At 45.2% G+C, this 20,830-nt stretch overlaps 1 protein-coding gene across 4 annotated transcripts in view; it reads right to left on the bottom strand.

Moving 5' to 3' along the window:
* RIPOR2 (RHO family interacting cell polarization regulator 2) overlaps nt 1-20,830 on the bottom strand; it is a 612,501-nt gene that overhangs the window by 469,241 nt on the left and 122,430 nt on the right. The window contains exon 1 of one of the 4 annotated variants that reach the window (XM_078687533.1): nt 93-409. The exons of 2 other annotated variants lie outside the window; for them this stretch is intronic. The gene's annotated coding sequence lies outside the window, so the exon portion shown is untranslated. Of the gene's footprint in view, nt 1-92; nt 410-20,830 lie in introns of those variants that run through there. One more of the 4 variants, XM_078687529.1, reaches the window with a different exon arrangement.

Below are 20,830 nucleotides of genomic sequence, written 5' to 3'. Positions count from 1 at the left end.
CCGGCTCTTCGCACGAACAGGCAATAAGCTCAACTATATTTTAAAGTACCAAGTTTTAAACCTTGCATTAAAAGCAGAGCACATCGACTCACCGTGGAGCCTCACTGGAGGGCAGCGGCGTCCGGAGCTCCCTCTCGCCTGCTCAGACTTGCTGCGGGCCAGCAGAGCGCCATGTTCGCCGCCTCGGGGCAGGGTGACGTCCCCGCTCCACCTCCACCGACGGCCATTTCCGGCGCTCAGCCGGGGAGCGAGCAGGGCGCCCGGTGCAGCTCACGCTCCGCTCCGTCCGTCGAAGGCCCGCCTGCCTCCCTCCCCTCTCCCCGGCGGAGTCACCAAGGCTGCTGCGGAGGGAGGGTGGGTGAGAGGGAGGAGAGCCGCTGCCGGGCTCCCCCGAGCGGAGGAGGAGGGCTGACAACAGCTGTTTCCAAGTTACTTCTGACAGAAGGCAGGAGGGCTGCGCGCGCCTCTTCAGCTCATCTCTCAGGCATCCTCGCCCTCTCCGATATGTGTGTGGCAGTCCCTGGGCCCCGGGGGAGGCTGTTGTTTATCGCTTTTACAGATAGATGATGCGGTCTCATGCTCTGGGTGTTGGCTCAGTTCAGCTCTACGGCACTCTCATGAAACAGTAACTGTCTGCCACTCCGAATTGACTCCTGTGGAAGCACCAGGAAAACGGCTAACTGAATAGGGCACATCCAGTGAATAATGGGAGTATGAAGATGAGTAGAATTCGTTCTTAAAGGATTATACATGTTTGGCAATGCAGTCTCGGCAGAGTCCGATTACGTGGCTTTAATACTCGTGCGTTTGCGATTTGTAACGTACCTACGAAGTTGAAGAGATATAAACAAGGAAGGAGAGTTTTAACAGCCCATATCATGCTGCTGCAAAGATTGATAGACTGGCACCACTTGGCAGCCCAACACCGTACTCTGATGAGCCCCTCCACTGAGCGAGAATGGGTAAGGCCCTATCCCCCACCTCCACAAGAACTACCTTGCCCAACATTATTGTTTTGCCCAACAGTGTGGCCTGCCAGCGTAGCCTGCAGGAGTATCCCTCCCTGTATACCAGCTTCACGCACTGCACCATGCCTGTGGCTCTCCCAGGCACTGCTGGCCTGCTGGTGACCAAGGGAAGGCTGTAGGCTTTTCATTTTTCCAACAATCTCGAGCAGGAAATCTTCAAAAGGAGTCACGCCTGTAGTTTTTAGGTCTTGCCTACCAGACAGCACAAACAGTCTGATTGCAAAAGGCCTATTGTAAGCTCACCAAGAACTTATAGTGGGCTTACAGCCCGCCCATTGCTTATCATTGGCTGACTTTATTGCCACTTTCACAGTGGAGACTGGCATCTGTAAGGGGAGTGGGGCAGTAACTCCCTCGGCCAATCCCAGGGCCATCTCACCAGCATGAGAGCAGCCCTAGGATTGGTGGGAGCGGCCTCACTCGCGCTCCACAGCGCTCTGGAAGCTTTGGCTTTCTCACAGCTGGGTTAGAAATGTTTAAAGTGCACATGTGGCTGGCTATGGCAAACCAGCTGGCAAAATAGACATGGGCACTATAAACTGTGCCATACCAGCCCACCCTCCTCCCGACATGCTACTGTCACTCAGCAGCGTCCAACTCCCGTCCTGACGCTCGGGATGGGGGATGACAAATAAAATGGTAATTAATTACCATTTTATTTTTCAACTTTGGTGGAATTTTTTTAAGGTAGACAACGCTCCTCTGCTCAAACGCAGGAGCCGCCCCTGCACTCTCATTTGCTTATTTCTTATTCGTTAGATTGCCTTCATCTTCTTTTGTTTGGCCCTTCCCTGGAGTACATTCTCTTTACAATTTTTTGGGTTGCCCGACTTGTAGTCTTCCACTTCTTACTTTTAGGGAACCACTTTTTGTATTTGGTTAAGGACTCAATGAGAGGACATGTGTTTTCCAGCTCTCTGCTCTTGAGCTTCTCCACCCACTATCCATGTTGCTGTCTCTTTCATGTACTGCTCTCTCTCCTGTGTGTGTCTCCTCCACCTATGGTGTATAAGTTGATCTCTATCTGGTGCTTCTTCCCTGACACCACAGGTTGCTCTCTCCGTCGTGCTGATTTTGCCCTTCTACCCCCAGTTAATATAATTATTTTCTTTCTTTCCTCACTCATTCTTCGTTGCACCAAAACCCAGTGGTTTTTTACATTTTATTGTCTTGGAGAGCCAGGCAGCCAGTTGCCGCCTAGCAACCCGCCTTAAAAAACACACGCTTCTGTGCTCCTCCAGTTAATTTTTTTTTTAATTTATGAACCATCTCCGAAAAGTAAATAATAAAACGGCACCTGTTTATATTTGTAAGTTAATTAATACATTGCACAGCATGCATGTACATACATCATTAATCATGCATGCGGTAAGAAGAGAACATCATCGGGTCTTTTTTTCTTTTTGGGATATGCTGTACAACCCGAGCAAAATTCTTGCCAGTGTTCTACAGCATCAGCAAAAGATGATGACAAATCCAAAATATCCCAAAGGTGAGGCCTATTGATTTTGCCAGTGCTGCTTATTCACCAATATCATGAGAAAATTGGTTGAAATCTGGAAACTCTGTAACAGAAGCTTAACATATGCTCACCTTCCTGCCAACAATGAAAAGCGGCATTGTTTTTTTAATACTATAGTATTTTAGCCAGAATCTTGTAATCTTGTAATCGAATGCCTATTAGTGGTTGAACAATGGATGTTAAGGAATTACCTCAAACCGAACTCCTTAAAAACACAAATACTCACCTGAAGTCCTGGAAAACTCATAAACCTCTAGTCTGCTGACCTTCAAAAAGAAGCACAGGCCAGCAACATCAAGTGAAATAAAATGCTCAGTATAATCATAGATTCAGAGCTCTCTCTAGAATACCAAATCAACAGTGTGACAAGACACATCTTCTAAATGAGAAAAAATATTTGGCATATCTTCCCCCTACCTAAGCCTTTTACACAGAATAAAGGTACCTTGGCCCTAGTGATAGTCTGCCTAGAAAATACAAATTGACTTTACAGTGGACTCCATAGAGAACTAATCAGAAAGCTAGAAAGAATCAAGAGTGCAGCAGCCGGACATGACCTTAACGTAAACAGAAAGGACCACTTTACTTCAGCTCTCGAAACTCACTAGTTACCAGTGGTGAGATTAATATCACTCAAACCCCTTTGCCTTGCACTCCTGGCTGTTCATATGAAAGGAACAACTTTAGATACACAGTAGCAGCCCGTCCCCTGCCAATGTCGCCGGGCGGGCTGGGCCAAAGGTGGTGAGGGGAAAACATAAATAAATACATTGACCTGATCGCCACTGTGTCCTGCCGCATCACGCTCTTCCATCTTTCAGGCACAAGCTCCCAGAATGCACTACAGCCAAATCTGACACTGCATGTAAGCAGTGTCAAGATTGGCCTGAGCACCGGAAACTTGTGCTCCCAGGCAAACTGGGAGCCTGTGCCTGCTCTCTCCAGCCCCAGCAACGCAGCTGGACTTTTCAGGAAATTACAATTTCTTCTGCTTGGCGCCTTTCCTGCCTCAACCATCCAATGGTATCTCATCGACTTCACCAGACATACCCTGCTGCCTAGCCTCACTGGAAGAATATTTCTTCTGTTTTACAGACTAAGTCCAATTGTAAAATCTTTGAAGAAAGAGGCAGTCTCGTTTTGTGTATTTCAATTTAGGATTCATTGCGGAAGGTTCCAGCATACCCCTGCCATAGTCTATCCTTAGCGCGAAGTGTTTTTTGCCACTATTTTCACTTAAAACTTTAAAGAAAAAAATATCTGGTTCACCTAATTGGATTTTGTCATTTTGATTTAGTGTATTTTATTTATTATATTCTACTCAACGATCGCCATGGTTGACTCTTTTCTGGTTTGGACAACTGGAGTCCTTACTAAGAAAATCAAGCTTACCGAAAGGAGACTTTCTATGAAGGAGGTAAGGGGTTACGCCCCTCACCTGCACATGGAGATGCCAGGCAGGGCTCAAATGACATTGTAGAGTCTCATGGTTCGCCCATACGTCCAGAGGGTATGGACAATGTTAACAATGTTGAAGACGCCCATGTCGATACCACTTTACATACTGAACCACCTGGCAAGAAGAAAAAGGACAGGTGGCAAAGAAGACGGCTTTGCTTGCCGACAAAAGGGCTAATGTTGAACTAATCGGGGGGATGCGTGTTATCCAAGATAGGCTAATTTCTGATGAGATTTGTAGTCGAGTCAAAACCATATTAAAAACCCTTCCAAAACCATTGCATGGTTGCCTGGATGTCATAAAGCCTAGCCTGTCTAATCTGTCCAAAAGCAGTAAGGTTGCCCAGGCTATTGTAGTATCCCCTCTTTTACATCCAGTCCCGGTAACATTGAGGAGGGCAAAAATAGGGGGATTTTTTGGTATCCTGGCACAGTGTGTCTTGAAACACAGGAGGAGCCACGAGGGCCCAGGCTGACCTCACAGGTAGCGCTAAGTGGGTCATTGCAACCCCAGTAGGATAGGGAGCATACTGGGCCCAACCATAATGTCACAAATCTGATCAGCTCGAATTTCTCAAGTCAGTGGGGCCCAAAACAAAGCACACTGACTGGGCAGGCTGCACTACTAGATGCCTGCCGGATTTGATGCCCTCAGTGGATGTCTTAGTGGGAGTCCCACCTTTGAACATGGGTATTTTGGAGTTAACCCCAGAGCCAATGCGTAAAGTCGAATACTGAAGTGCTGAAAAATGGTCTTTCCATATAATTATGGTGAGACCAGTTGGTTAAGTCAGCTATAAAGAAAAAAGCAACAAAGTGGTTTGCATAGTGATCAATTTGAGATACCCTGGGTACACAAGATATTTAGTGCAAAGTATAATATACAGCCATAAATCCATTGCTGAGATTCAGATCATTCCACTGACTTTTTTCTATCTGACAAAACTCTTGCATTACACAAGGCAGCAGTGGCGTAACAAAACTTGTCGGGACCCTCCTGCAAAGTACATGGGGGGGTTCCCCCCGCAGCCTACCACCTATCACTGTGTCCCACTGTCAAACAACTGGTATCTTTTGTATTGAAACAACTTCCAACATTTAATGAAATGCTTCTATATTGTCTTGCCCAAAGTATAAGAAAGTGAGAAGCACTCTTAAAATGTAAGCTACGCCATTATGAAGCATTATTGTCAAGAGCAGATTATTTAACTGAGTCAGCAATCATAGCAATGCTAAAGAGTGGTCATATTGTCTCAGGAACGGCCCATCGCTGAAGAACAAAGAACAACTGCATAGGGTCTGAATTTGAATTGACATTGATGGAAAATAACTTGAACATTTGAAAGACAAACCCAAACTTGCAATTTCACAGACTTGACTGACCATACACACAAGGAGTACATAAGATATAACTAAGTATCCTGCCAGCTCCAACAGAAATAAACTGGTGTGAATTATCTGCAAGCCACACACTTGATAATAACCACTCTAGTGTATTAAAAAATGAAATGAGGAAGCAATTTCAACCATCATGGCTTTCTTAAAGTAGGGCAAAAACAGGCAGGCAATCGAAGCTGAGCATGAAAATTGATGGGATGCTTCAGAACACTGATGCAGATGTTTGTCTGTTTGTATTTATCATGTGTGTAATGTAAATAATGCCAAGTACAAGATTTAATGCACACATTATACAGGCAAGTGCAAACAACACCATTAATAACGGTGGAATAAAAACAAACCTCACTACTAGCAAATACCTAAAGACATAATCTATACTAATTGTAGTAGGAGAAGCAACGGAAGAAGTGCAAATACTTTCGAAGTGTATAATAAAACAATCATCAGTCCAGCAACATGCAAAAATCAAGTGTGTATTGTAAAACAATTCCCTTTTCTTCTTGCATCAAGGTGAAAATACTTTCAAAGTGCATGATAAAAACAACTCCAGCAGTATGCAAAAATGAATTAAGGGCAGACAAACAATTCCCACTTTGGTTTGTGCATAAAGGTGCAACTATTTCACAGTAAATGGCAACACAATAGCAAGTTCGGCAGCATGAAAATCAAACACGCAAACAATTCCCTTTTTGAAGGCACAAATGTTTCAAAGTAACTGGTGAACCAATAACAAGTTCACCAGCATAAAAATTAAAGCAGTTTAAGCAAACCGTTCCCTTTTTGAATACACAAATATTCAAAGTGACTACTGAAACAAGAAGTTAAGCAACATAAAAATCAAACCAGTTTAAACAAACAATCCCCTTTTTAAAGGTGCAAACATTTTAAAGTGACTGGTGGCACAACAAGTTCAGCGGCATTAAAATCAAACTGCATATGCGAGCTCCTGGTTTGATCTAAAAGAAACATTTATGGATGTTGCATAAAACATAAAGACAACGTTTCAATGCAAAATGCATGTATGAGACTCTGACACATCACCCACATTAAGACTAAATTCCGTGAAATCGGTATTTAAACAGCCTTGGGCTGGAGGCCACATTGCCCATGCCATAAAACTTCTCTGATTGTGGCTGAAAGGAAGACTCACCCTCTCCCTGCAGCACATTTCTGCCCTGTGGTCAGTAACTGGTCCATGCTCAGCAAAAGCAGCCTGCACTGTGCTACTATGTTTTCATGATATTAATAGGGGAGGCTGGAGGGGTGGGGAATGAGGTTTCAATAATACCGCCACCGGCCGGTACACTCCCCAGATAACCTGCACCGCCACGAGCAGCATTCAATGGGTCTTAGTCGTGACAGCAAGGTGAGGTGACTGAAAATATACTGCACGCCTGCACCTTGGCGGGTCAGGTGCCGGCATAGTAGTACCAATTTCAGTGCAGGCTGTGCTGCTTCGCTGACTTCACACTTACTACTTTGGCATTGGCAGCAGTCTGAGCAGTGGCGGGGCCATGCTCAGAGTAGACGCTTCACTGGTTCAGTCACTCCAGATTCGAATTTCACTGTGAGGTGCACGCAACCACAGCCCGCACATGAGTGACGCACCCTCCTGTGCCCCACTCTGAAGATTATGGTGTTTGTGGTCACCGTTACAGCGCAGCAGCGGTGCAGCACTGTGTGCATGCCTTGCACAAATGTGAATGTGTGGCACTGTGCGACAGCAAGAGCTGAACCTATGTCTCCAGGGAAGCCCAGCTGCACGCATATTTAATTAATAAAGGCCTGCCACCCAGGCCTATGGCCATAATACAGCAAGTACGGTGCACGGGCGTGGCGGCAAGTCATTAAAACATGGTGCAGAGACTGTGCGCGGAGGCTGAGTTTCAGACAGTTCTCGTGTCACTCAGTGACACTGCTGCTAATTAAACTAGTTGGCCCCCACCCCGTCACCCGTGGTTGGCATCATCCCCAACCCAGTCCTGCTCTCAACTCAGTCTCTGAGCCAGTTTATATTTGAGGTGAGGAAGCCCCCCCCCCCCACATCTCGGGGGCTGGGGGGCTATTTTTACGCCAATGCAAGGCAGATTGCTGACCATAAAAGTCCAGATCCAAAAATATTGGGACGCAAACATATCAGGCCGATCGTCTTATGAATAGATTTGAGCCACTGAGCAGGCTAGACAGCAATGATTGACTAAACCTGCCCCTTAACATTCCTCTAAAGATAGGGAATAGCAGAGACGATGGGCAAGGGGGCCCCTCGGCGCAGGCCGACCACAGACTGCTGTCCATGCTGAAATTAGCCAGTTCGAGCATTGCGGGGCAAAACAGTAAAATAGATGACGAGAGGTGTTTGAATTTCTTTTCTGCAACATCACAAAATGAAATGATGGACGAAGTGTTAAAACTTTTCAAACCTTCACCCCCAGTCACAGATCTGGGTTTAATCCATTGTTATTTTGCTTGCCACATCACCCCAGTTCGGACCCAGCTATATGCAAATCAGTCTTGACCCTGCTCCTCATGCGAACAGTCCAGCCCAAACTGCCAAGCCAGGTCCCCCTGGACCAGAAACAAGCATCCTGGGACCAGTTTTGGAGTATCACCCCTCATCAGTCAGGCAAGCTTGAATCCAGTGGCGCAGCAAGCAACTCACCCACGTCTGGGCATACCCGTAGCTACTTCTGGTGCACATAGCAAAATCACAAAATACAATGATGGACGGAGTGTTGAAAAGATTCAAACATTCTCTCCCAGTCCAGATGTGGGTTTAATCTATCATTATTTTGCTTGCCACGTCACCCCAGTTTGGACCCAGCCATATTCAATTCAGTCTTGACCTTGCTCCTCATGGGAACAGTGTAGCCCAAACTGCCAAGCCACGTCCCCCTGGACTGGAAACAAGCATGCTGGAACCAATTTCGGAGTATCACCCCATATCAGCCATGCTAGCTTGAATCCAGTGGCACAGTAAGCTAGGAACCAATGTCTTGGCATACCCTTGGCCACTTAGGGAGCACAAATCAACATCACAAAATAAAATGATGGATGGAGTGGTGCAACTTTTTTAAAGGGACATCTCAAATAATAATTTTTCACTTTTGCATGAATTTAATGATAATTCTTTGTATACATTTTAATTGAAGAGAGATTTTGTAAAATGATACATGCATCAAGTTTCCAACCGAGCTGAGATTGAAAAATGAGTGAAAACTGTCCTTTTAAATAATCCTGGGGGAGTCCATTAATAAGCATCCCATGCTTCTGACACAAAAAAAGTGCTGCCTTCTTTCTAAGCCATTATAGAGACAACGAGCACTGTCATCGGTATATGACTAGCATAGAATGCATGAGATGTAACTCAGGTGACTGAAGACTGAGTGACACATTTTTCCTACTTCAGCAATGGTAGTGAGGTTTTTCTGTTCATCTTTTTCTCAGATGGGGCCAAAGTGAGAAGTGATACTTGCCTTACTCATCCTTTGAGTGACCACACAGGACTACCCCTTCTCGTTAAAGATCTAGACTTACATCAACATCCTCTGCTCAACAGATGTGATGTCACTCAGTGGGAAAGGGCATCGCTGTATCTACGTGCTGACACAAGTCTTGTGGTGATCATATTCTTCCCTTTAGGCAAGCATCTCTTTCCATTAGCCACAAAGCACAAAAACCCTTGTTTGCACAAACCTAAGTTCTCTGCACCTTTGCACACTGTGACAAGTAAAATAGCTAAAGTCCCTTCCTGGCTGAAGATTCACTGTGGGAGAATTGAGAATGTCCTCAGCTAAACAAATGTTCAGTCACGTACCTTTTTCTGCCCTGTTACTTAGGTGGCTTAATGTCTACGCGTCTTGGAATACTAACCCCACCACGTTACACATTGCACCGGGTTCACGGGAGCTGCCACCTCTAAAACATTCACATCAAGTAAATCTGGAGGGGTGTCTTCACAGCTGTAACCAAAAGCATGTTCCTATGTGGTACCACTGAGGGCCTCATTGCCAGTGATCAGGATTATCGACCGATAACTCCCCCCACAGAATTACTGATACTGGTGTTTCCAGTAAATCACCCAGGCTATTCCTCATTCTCTCCTGGAGTTTCACTCAGAATTTTCATCCGCTTTTGGCGGCTAGACCTCCCATAGGAAATATTGCAGTTCTAGAGTAAATCCATAGTGCTTGAAATTCAGACAGAGGTGATAACAAAAGATACCAGCCGCAATGGAGTTTCCTCAGTACTCATAACGGGTTAGTGCTCGATGTTTTTCCCCTGCTCCTCCATCTCTTTCACAAAGGCACACCTCCAATCTATCAGCGAGAAAGTCCCCCACCACTTGAGAAATTCTGATTGTGAGGGACCATTTTACAGCAGTACCCCTCGTTTTCTGGGTGCTTCTGTTTTTTTGTTGCTTAAGTATCACATTTTTACTGATCAAGAAGATCAGCTGTAAGATCTCTTCAGCATTTGTATATTTTATGAATTTTGCAAACCTTTCCATTTCTCTGGCAGTGAAGCATTCTCAAGGAAGCCCTCGACCAAAGCCTTGGTTGATGAGTGTGTAGAGGTCTTAGAAGCACTGCAAAATGTACAAGGTCAGTTTACATCTCGTTGCACATTCTTCTTTAGAGTACTATGCAGAAAGCAACCCCAGGAAAATATGAGGCACCAGCTTAGTATGGAAATATTTTAGCATAAGAGGCTCTGCTTTGTCTTTGGCCTCTTCTGAGCTTTGAGGGCTTTCAAACCATAGTTTGTAGAAAAGGCTCAATTTAATGTACCACATTTTCATAATTAAGATTTGAATTTCTCCTTGTCTAGGTCTTTGTGGCCAGGACCATGACATTTCATCACCCAGTATCCTCTCATGAGCTAGTTCTAGCTGGGCACTCTCCTGATTCCCATATAGGGTGACCCCTGATCTTGCACACATTAAACCTGAGAAAGATGGCAGACCCCCACCCAGGAAGAAAGCCTTAACTCCAAGACAGGGCCAGATGATTTCTCGTTACTCTGGAGTGAAGACGTTGTTTGCTTGTTTTTATACAAGGTGCAAACGATTAAACAGAATTTCCTTAAATAAAGGAGCACTGGCACATGTTTTAAACAGGCCCAATACCTTTTGCATCTGTGATACTCAAACTATCTTCAACACGTATTTGATGTGCTGCTAATATTTCCTTGTGTGCTTAATATGTGCATCTCACATGACACAAAACAATATTTGAAAGGGATCATTCATGCTACAAACGCCATTTTACTATTTTAAGATCAGCCATGTTGGAGTGTGGCAAATGGGATATTCAATCACAAGTGCGGCCGATGTGTCGTCTACAGTCTTACAAATGTGTTATAGCCTATGGCAGTTGTAATGCAGTTGATATTCATCTTGTTTTGAAGGAGTATTCCATCAACAAAACTTAAATAAGGCCCAAAGTCATTTCAATTCCATTACTAGCCAAATCCTATGTTCTCGTAGTCTTCTTAAGCATTTTGGTTGGAGAAAAGATATCACTTCACCCATGTGTGAATACAGGAAGGTATCCACTTGGGACTTGTAAACATGCGGAAGACACTATGGTTCCTCTGTGTTGAACACATGGATCTCAAGCAGGTGAAAAACAAATGTGTGCTACACTCTCCCTGTTCTTGGAGGACAAACCTACAACCAATTTAAAGGGACTGGACTTTGGTGGGTATTGGAAAGTCATATGCCAGGTGTGAGTTACAGAGCCAACTACAGGGGCTTGATGTCATCTCACAATTGCTGTGCACACAGTGAAACTCTGTTACTCTGAAATTCCACACTTTAGTCCTCCTCGCTCAATAGTTTGGAAGGCCATTGATACACAAATACATGCCTATGTCTGCGTGCATGCAAGCAGAAGCAAACATTTAGGCACTCAATGAAATGTAACAAGAAAGTAGTAAATGAAGTGAAACTGGTGCCGGTAGGAAAGCCAATACATCTGGTCTTGGATGCCAGTATTTTAGCATTGTTAATGCTTGTTTTGTCATGAGTTATCAAAAATGTTGCTGTAGGATTAGCTGCTAGGCCCTCTCCAATATATACAAAAACTTTTTAGTTAAAAGTAAAACACTTTTTAGCTTAAAATAGGACGCCTTTCCAGTCCCTGTCAGTGTAGAGAACTACTTGGTGTGAAAATGTGCTTCTTGTGAAAGCAGAATGCTGTCACTCAAAAGGAAGTTAGCCAGTGCAGAAGTGGTCTGGCCTACAGCCCAATGCTGTATGCTATAGCGGGCGGAAGGAAACTGTGAATGGAACAACTCACTGGGGGATAAGTACAATCGACTATATCTTTGCATCAGAAAAAGTTGTGGATCTCCTTGAGAACTTTGAAGTACTCCCTTTACATGAAAACGACCATCTTCCGCTCCATACAGTTTTCAACCTTAGCTCATCCAAACTTGAAGGTTTAAGACATTGGGCAAATCTCTCCACGACAAATCTGCATTTTTAATCCGGAGAAAAGAATGGGGCCCGGTCCGTCTGTAGAAATTACTAACATGGAAAACTACCACTGGCCAGTCCCCGTGGACCCAAAGTGGTGAACATCTATTTACCCATTGGGAATCCATAATCAGGGACAGCTATAAATCACTGGTCTCTTTCCCAGGTTGTGGGCATTATCTGCCAAAAAACCTCTAACAAAAACCTCTTCATTCTAATTAGCTCACAGAATGTGTGCAAGCTGACTAAAGCAAGCTACAAAACCCATAATCAACGAATCAAAGCTGTTTTGCAACAGGGACTAAGCGGTGCAAGGAAAAAATGTAACCAACTGATATGGCTGGTAAAAGAACCAGCAGAGGGACAAGGAGTGGCAATATGTAGAATCACTTATGAGCAAGTGTAATCAGGCCGGCTTTTGGAGGCATATCAAAAACAAAAGATGCCAGGATGACACCAAATCTAATGCCGTTGATGAAGCCACGTGGACCCTGCATGTAAAACAAGCATTAGAAATGCAATCGGGCTCGGATTTATTTGAGTTTGAGCTAATGGCATTGTAAATGGTAATGTATTTTTGCTAAGTGTTATGGAGTATGTTAATGTGGTGGTGGTGGTAGTGGTAGTACTGGTGGTGGTGGTACTGGTAGTACTGGCGGTGGTGTTAGTACTGTTGGTGGTGGTAGTGGTAGTAGTGGTGGCTGTAGTAGTGGTAGTACTGGTGGCTGTAGTAGTGGTAGTACTGGTGGTGGTAGTACTGGTAGTACTGATGGTGGTAGTACTGGTGATGGTGGTGGTACTGGTAGTGGTAGTACTGGTGGTGTGGTAGTGGTAGTACTGGTGGTGGTGGTGGTACTGGTAGTACTGGTGGTGGTACTGGTAGTGGTAGTAGTGGTAGTACTGGAGGTGGTGGTACTGGTAATGGTAGTACTGTTGGTGGTAGTACTGGTGGTGGTAGTACTGGTAGTGGGGGTACTGGTGGTGGTGGTGGTACTGGTAGCTGGAGTACTGGTGGTGGTGGTACTGGTAGCAGTAGCATTGGTGGTGGTGGTACTGCTGCCCGTAATACTGGAGTGTGTTAATGTGGTGGTGGTGGTAGTGGTAGTACTGGTGGTGGTGGTACTGGTAGTACTGGCGGTGGTGTTAGTACTGTTGGTGCTGGTAGTGGTAGTACTGGTGGCTGTAGTAGTGGTAGTACTGGTGGCTGTAGTAGTGGTAGTACTGGTGGTGGTAGTACTGGTAGTACTGATGGTGGTAGTACTGGTGATGGTGGTGGTAGTGGTAGTACTAGTGGTGGTGGTACTGGTAGTACTGGTGGTGGTGGTACTGGTAGTACTGGTGGTGGTACTGGTAGTGGTAGTAGTGGTAGTACTGGAGGTGGTGGTACTGGTAATGGTAGTACTGTTGGTGGTAGTACTGGTGGTGGTAGTACTGGTAGTGGTGGTACTGGTGGTGGTGGTACTGGTAGCGGGAGTACTGGTGGTGGTGGTACTGGTAGCAGTAGCATTGGTGGTGGTGGTACTGCTGCCCGTAATACTGGTAGTGGTAGTACTGGTGGTGGTGGGACTGGTGGTGGTAGTACTGGTGGTGGTAGTGGTACTGGTTGTAGCAGTACTGGTACTGGTAGTACTGGTGGTGGTGGTAGTACTGTTGGTGGTGGCATAACTTAATACAGTTCCTTACTATTACTAATTCCGAACTCGAATGTCATAAGGAAGAACGGGGGGGGGTAATCCTCTACTGAAATGTATATTTTGTGTTTACAATATAGGACGTAATCGCGTTTCTGATATAAAACTAACAAATTAATCGGTCATGATTTACATACCCTAAGAACAGTCAGTTCCCTAACTCGCGTTTATTTATTAATTGTGTGTAAATCGGGGGCGTCGCGCAACGGCTGGTGCAGGGGTTTCTTGCCCAGGACTATAATATATTGGAACTGGTGTGAGGTGCAGTACCTGGGGTCCGCCATTGTGAATCTGACAGTGTGCAAACCACTGCCAACCAGAGACCTTTATTTCTTACAGATTGTTAGGTGGGTTCTCTCCTGAGGATGCCGGTGTGGATCTGTGCCACACTATGCAATGCTTGTGACCCTTTTGCATGGAACATTGTCTGATGAAGGCATCTCATCTGGGAGACCTTATACAGCTTGGACAGACCTTAAATTCTCGGTTAGTAATACGTGCTGACAAAGTTCACTGGAAGAGGTTTTGGGGCTGATAGAGGGACGGCGGGAACAATGCAAACCCTCTTTTGAGATGCGGCACCTTTGTGAAGATCGCTGTAGTCTTGCTCAAGGCCAGGGTTTTATGGTGGGTGTAAAATGACCAGTGTTGGAGGGCGGAAGCCTTACTAGAGGTTGAATTGGGAAGAATTTCTACCAACAGAGGGCAGCACTTGTGCAGGGCTCCTATCTGGCCACAGCCTGTCCCGAGCCCTAAAGGTGCAATGAGTGGGTTAAGTACCATTAAGGAAGCTTCATAGAGGGTTCCATTGACCCGACCACCTATCTGAACTGGCAAACCCCTGCTCAAGCGGGACCTAGTTAAGACTAATATCCCTCAGGTGCAGGTACAACTTTAGATAATACAGGTCACTCGGGGTCCTTCTCTGTAGCCTTAACTCAGTCACACACGATGCTTAACCTCACAGACGTGTACAATGCTCTGGTACCTACGCCTTTATGATTCCGTCAATAAGTGCATGTAGCCTCCAGGGACCCACCTGGGAAAGGAAGCCACATTGCAGGTGTATTCGTACAGAACCTGTTCGCCCTCAATTGGCCTCTTGGCGCTAAGCACTGAAAACAGCCGTTTTGGTACTCCTCAATCTGACGGAGACGGGAATGCAGCTGAGTGGACACACTGGGGTTCACGCTTTTGACCACGAGATCAGAAATCTGACGCCTGCAGCGGGTACATTAGCCCACTCAGCCACCCGAGCCAGCTTTGCTTTCCGAGCGCCGGCCTCGCACATTCTTGCAGGGAGGCCAAGTTGTGCGTCTTCCTGGAGTTTCCTCCGCCGTTCCGTCCCAGAGGTGAGATCTCCGTGTCCTTGGCATGGTGTCCTCTCTCCTCTGCTTGTGAGGAGCTGCAGGGCCCTCCCTCTCTTTAGAGAAATCCTGTTTAGCATGCAGCCCTCGCCCTGCATAAATTATGTTCATGACGCAGTTGCTAAAAAAAAAAAAGTGCAACAAAAAAAAACTGCATTCAAGTTTATAAGCGAGGGGACCGCGGATATCTATATATGATTTTTAGAAAACGTACCGCTTACGCGTCTGCCACAATTCCAATTTGGGGAAAAGTACCATTGCACAGTTTTGGAATAATATATATACAATATTTATATATTAATGAGACGAATACTGCTCCTCTTCGTACCTCTTTGTGCGGAAAGCGGAGACATCCAAATTAAATGCCAGACGTGTTTACACACCATTTCTCTTTCTATTTCATCTTTCCGAGATATATTTTAAAAAAATACAGTGGCGCTGAAAAAACGGAACCCTTCGCCTCACGGATCATCTAAAACGAGTTACAGACGCACGTGTGTGCAAAACCCAAACTAAACACAGATAGGTGAAGTAACTAATAAATGTGGAAGGAGCCGCACACGGCGTCTATGCCTGTGTGCACGTGAGGAGGACGCGCGCCCGACAAACACACTGCTAGATGGTGAACGCGCGCACACCATCTGGAATGCATTACACGGCCACCCTGACAGCTCCTAATTATAATTTATGTACTTCTTTGCGCGAGCACGAACGAAATATGCCCAAAATGGCGGAACAAAACTACATTTACCCTATCACTTCAAGCCTATTAAAACGACAACACAAGGAAGACGAATCACTGGCCAGATGACAGAACACTCTAAGGAATGTCTGGAATTTGTCTCGGCCAAAGCCCTAGGAGATACTTCTTTTTTTTTCTTCTTTAACATTAGTTCTCTAACTCCTCCCACTTTCAGTGGGGAGGAGTCCGAGCCCTAAAAACGACACGTAGTCGAACAACGGAGTCCTTTCTCACCTGAAATTCTAGATTCTGCAGACGATCTTAAAGGATGTGACCGGAAGTACACGCCTAACTTAATTAAAAGAGCAGCACGCAAAATGAGAGCATCAGAGGCACCGGGCCCAAACAGGCTCTCAGCTCAACTGTTCAAAGACGACCTAGCACGGTGACCTGCAATACTTACTCCACTATTCTGCACGTTTTACTTCCTGCCAAGTTCCCGATAGTTCAAGAGGTTCAACTGCATCCAATTTTTAAAAAGGGCAACAGACAGAATCCTATCAATTACCGCCTGATTGCCTTGTTGGACAATGAAGGCAAGATATGCACCTCTGCCAATTTAAAAGATCTTGAGCCTTGGGCAACAGCCAAAGAGATAATCCCATTTTACCAAACAGCATTCAGATTAAATTCCTCCACACTGGTTAATATAGTTTTCTTTCCTACCTCATCCAGCTGGCAAACAGCCAGATGCCATTAGCTCTTTAAGCATGTTTTGTCGACTACAACAGGGCATTTGACCTGGTAGACAGGGGCTATCTATGGAACAAACTCCAGACGTGGGCATTCCAAGCAACCTGCCTAATGCCATCATATCGCTGTACAAATCAACTTGGGTGAGGGTCAAGCTGTAAGAGCTAACCAGGAAGATCAACACAAATCAAGGCCTAGAACAAGATTGCGCCTTTGCTCCAATACTATTTAATCTATACACAACAAAAACGTCCTCAGCCTTAACTCCTTCGACGCTCATGACGAGCTGAGCTCGTCATGAGCCACGGCGCTCCGGTGCTCATGACAAGCTCAGCTCGTCATGGCCCGTGGAACGCTCAGGTGCAGGGAGAATTCCCCTGCTGTGCTGAGCGTTCCACAGGAGTCAATACACCTATGACGAGCTCAGCTCGTCATGAGCACCGGAGCGCCGTAGCTCATGACGAGCTGAGCTCGTCATGAGCATGGGGCGCTGTGCGCGCCCCCCTTCCCCCCAGCACAGCGGGGAAATAACCCCAGCAGCGAAGGGGTTAAACCACCCCAAATGAATTCCTCCAAAGATAGGAAAAGCCAAGATCACGATATTGCAGTATGCGGACTACATTGTTTTATTGACAACTCCAAAATCGGCATCCAGAGAGCCCTAAATGTCCTTCACGCATACAACATGGCAAACAAAATGATTGTAAACACCTCGAAAACAAAGGCGATATCCTGGTTCCTTGGCCTCTTAAAAATAACAGGAGCAAAATCGTATAACTATCTGGGCGTCTGGCTCTCAACAAACAGTGGCCCCAAAAGACACTCAAGCCATCTCAAGGATAAGGTTGCAGTAATTACCACCAGGCTCTGCCAAATGAATGCCGCCCTCGAAAGCCCAATTTTAGTCCTAATTGGAAAAGTGCTCGGTCCGTCCTACCATCCACAATTACTTATGACACTGAGGCTGGGACAACTCATTAAAACTACAAGAGAGTGTTCAGATTGCCATATTACACCAGGGGATCTCTGGTGAGATATTAATTTGGACTTCAAGATCTAACGTGGGCCAACATGGGGGCCTTTCTAAAATACTATCACAGATGCATCTCGGCCACGCCTTGCACCTTGAAGTCGGCCCTCCAAAACATGTTTAAAACTAAAAACAGCCCTTGGTCCACCTGCCTAATGGAGGCAGCAAACACCCTCCAAGTAGACCTCACGGTACAAAACACGTTATCGCTCACACACACTCCAGAGAAAAATATACTGTAAAAACAGATAAGAGGCCTCTTGAAGACTGCGGATATGGAAAATATCAAGTCCACTCTATAGGTAAATGCCCTGGCAACCTCATATGATAACGATCGTCATGCTGGCCTGCAGCCAATACCATATCTAAATGTGCAATTGGGAAAGGGTGTCTTACCCAAATACTGGCTGCAAGGATGTTGGCATTACAAATTAAAGACTGTAATCCAAATTGGCCGCCCCTTTCCAACATTGCTAAGTGCAGGCTGTGCAGCTCAAAATCTGAAACTTTTATGCAATTACTATGTTGCTGCCTGGAGCTACTGCATTTTTGGTGGTCACTATTAAAGCAACTTTTTTTAACTCATGCCATAAGAACTTGTAACAAGGCCACAAACTGGATTTTTAGCACCATGGTCTCTTCCAAATTGGCAAGACTAGGCAAATACCGTAAAGCGGTCTAGGACCTTCTTTAAAAAATCCCCAAGAATTCAGAGAAGACCGTCGACTGACAGACTTTTTTTTATTAAACACTTAACTCTTTAATACACATTTTCGAACTGTGGACCATATGCACTCTGCACTTTGGCTTACCTGCAATTGACTTTAAATAATCACACTGCTTTTAAGTTAGCCATAGTTGTTTTTAAATAACATGCCTTATTTTATGACATCATGCGTTCGTTTGTGTCAGATTGTTATATAATGTTCTGCTCCTATTTTTTTTCTTTCTTTTGTATAACATTGCTCTTTTAAATGTTTACATTGTTATGGGTTTAATTCACCATACAATGAAATGTCTTACTTGTGGCACAACCACAGACCAATGGATGTAGAGGGCTAAATAAAAGCCCCCATAAGTAAGTATATTATGTGAATAATTTTAATAAAATCAAGGGTATTGACTAATGCCTGACCTAAAAATACACAGGTGTTGTGCACTAAGGGTATTCCTCAACTGGGAAGGAAGTACAGTGTTCCAGGGCACCGGGCACATCCTACTCCTCCACCGAGTTTCCATACTGCTGCCCCAGACAGATGGACTTGCCAACTGAGGGCAAGTATGTGTTTCTTCAAACACAATATGTGTTGATGCATATCCTGGACTCCATTACTGCATATGGGGCAATACTCTGATGTGTGAGATGTGCAGGAGTATTTTGCTGCACCTGTCAAACAGTAGCATAGTGCACCGCTCAATGATGAAACACCAGCTTGAAATCTTCCAGCTCTCTCAACCTGAAAACCCAGATATACTCCTTCTCACTGAAACGTGGCTTACCAAAGAGTCTGCCCTGGATATTTTAGCAGCAGTTCGACACAGCTATTATATCCTTCAGGCAAACCGGTCCTTAGGGAAAGCTGGAGGTGGGGTTCCGCCGGGAACATCAGTTTAATGCCTTAGGGGTCACTGTCTTACGCTCAGTTGATAGCCTAGTCTTAAAATTTGAATCCTCTCAGTCGTCTTTTATCTGCACCCTCTTTTATAGACCTCCTCATCATATGCCTACATTTCCTCAGGCTTTGGGCGAAAAAATCTCCCACCTTGTAATAAATCATGCAGGAATTCTTATAATTGGTGATTTTAACTATTGGCCCAATGATGTACGGGAGAGCGCTAGCTCGATGGTATTGGCAGATCTTCTTTCTGAGATGAACTGTGCCCAGCACGTGAGTGTAGCCACCCATATAAAACGGCACACTTTAGACCAAGTTTGGACATCAAACTTGAAGATCTCCACTCCCTTGATTTCTCCTTGCATCTGGTCGGCCCACCATATGATTAGATTCACTCTCTCCTGTGTTCTCTCTTCTAAATCCCAACGAATAGAGAACCAAATGACTAGAAATTGGAGATGCACGGACATCGAGCACTTCTGTTCACTTCTAACTGGCATGGCCCCGTCTGTACTGGGTTGTTTCAGACTCAGGCAGAGAGCATTAAGATATGGCTTGAATAGGCCAGTGACTGTGTTGCTCCTTTTAAGAAAACAAAGATCATGAGACCCTACGATGACCAACGGTGGTTCTCTGACGACCTAAAAATTAAGAAACTTGCATTAAGACAAGCAGAACGCCGATGGCAACGCCATTATCGCTCAGATAAAAAGGACATATACTTAACCCTATTGAAAGAACATAAAAATATGATTCTTCAAACTAAGGCAAACTACTTCTCCCAAAAAATCATTAACCTGACTAATAAGTCTAAAGAGATGTTCTCTATAGTTAACGAGCTCGCTAAACCAGATAGGGTCATGATGAAATCTGCCCCTTCACAGTCCTTATGTGACTCCCTCAATTCATATTTCATTGAGAAAATTGTCGCCATTAAGGCTAGTATCCTTCCCCCTGCCTCTCCCAAACAGGATTCGAACATTGGTAAGAACCCACATCGGCTCGATCAAATTACTCCGATCTCTAAGGAGATCTTTTTTGACCTACTTAAAAAGGTTGGCTCCGGCTCCCCCACAGATTGTTGTCCCCCTCACATACTTCGAGAAGCCTTCACCACCTGTCCGGACCCTCCTCTTTCTTTTCTTAACAACTGGCTTCAGCTAGGCATCGTCCCTGACTCATTTAAAAGGGCAGACATTGTTCCAATCCTGAAGAAACTCGGCGAGGACACGTCGGTCCTCAGTAACTATGGCCCCTTTTCCTTGCTGCCTTACCTGGTTAAAGTACTATAGGCTCATGTAGCAAACTGCCTCAGTTCCTTCATTGAACATTACCAGGTTCTGGACTCCCATCAGGCTGGTTTTAGACTCGCACATTCTACGTAGTCTGTTATTCTTGCTGTCATGGACGAACTTAGCGGGGGCTGATAACGGCATCACCCAGGCCCTTGATCTCCTGGATCCGTCGGCAGTATTCGACATGGTCGATCATGACATCTTTATTGACTGTGTCAGCAATGCTGGAATCCAGGGTCTGGCGTTGAAGTGGCTCTCCTCCTTTCTTAGCAACCGGCTTTAAGTGGTGCGTCTCACCAACTTCTCATCTAATAAGAGGGAAATTACCTGTGGGGTTCCCCAGGGCTCTTCTCTCTCCGTTTCTTTTTTACCTGTACCTACTTCCTTTAATTTGCTTCGTGAGAGAAAGCAAGGTTGGAACCTTTAACTATGCTGATGATCTTCAACTAGTGTTCCACATTAATTCATCAGTATCATAAGTGTCCAACTTCCAAGCCACTATGATCTTTATA

This window comes from Lissotriton helveticus, chromosome 4_1, assembly GCF_964261635.1.
Source record: "Lissotriton helveticus chromosome 4_1, aLisHel1.1, whole genome shotgun sequence".
Taxonomy (NCBI): domain Eukaryota; kingdom Metazoa; phylum Chordata; class Amphibia; order Caudata; family Salamandridae; genus Lissotriton; species Lissotriton helveticus.
Note: the sequence above shows the minus strand (reverse complement) of the source record. Positions and strands in the feature narration are given on the sequence as shown.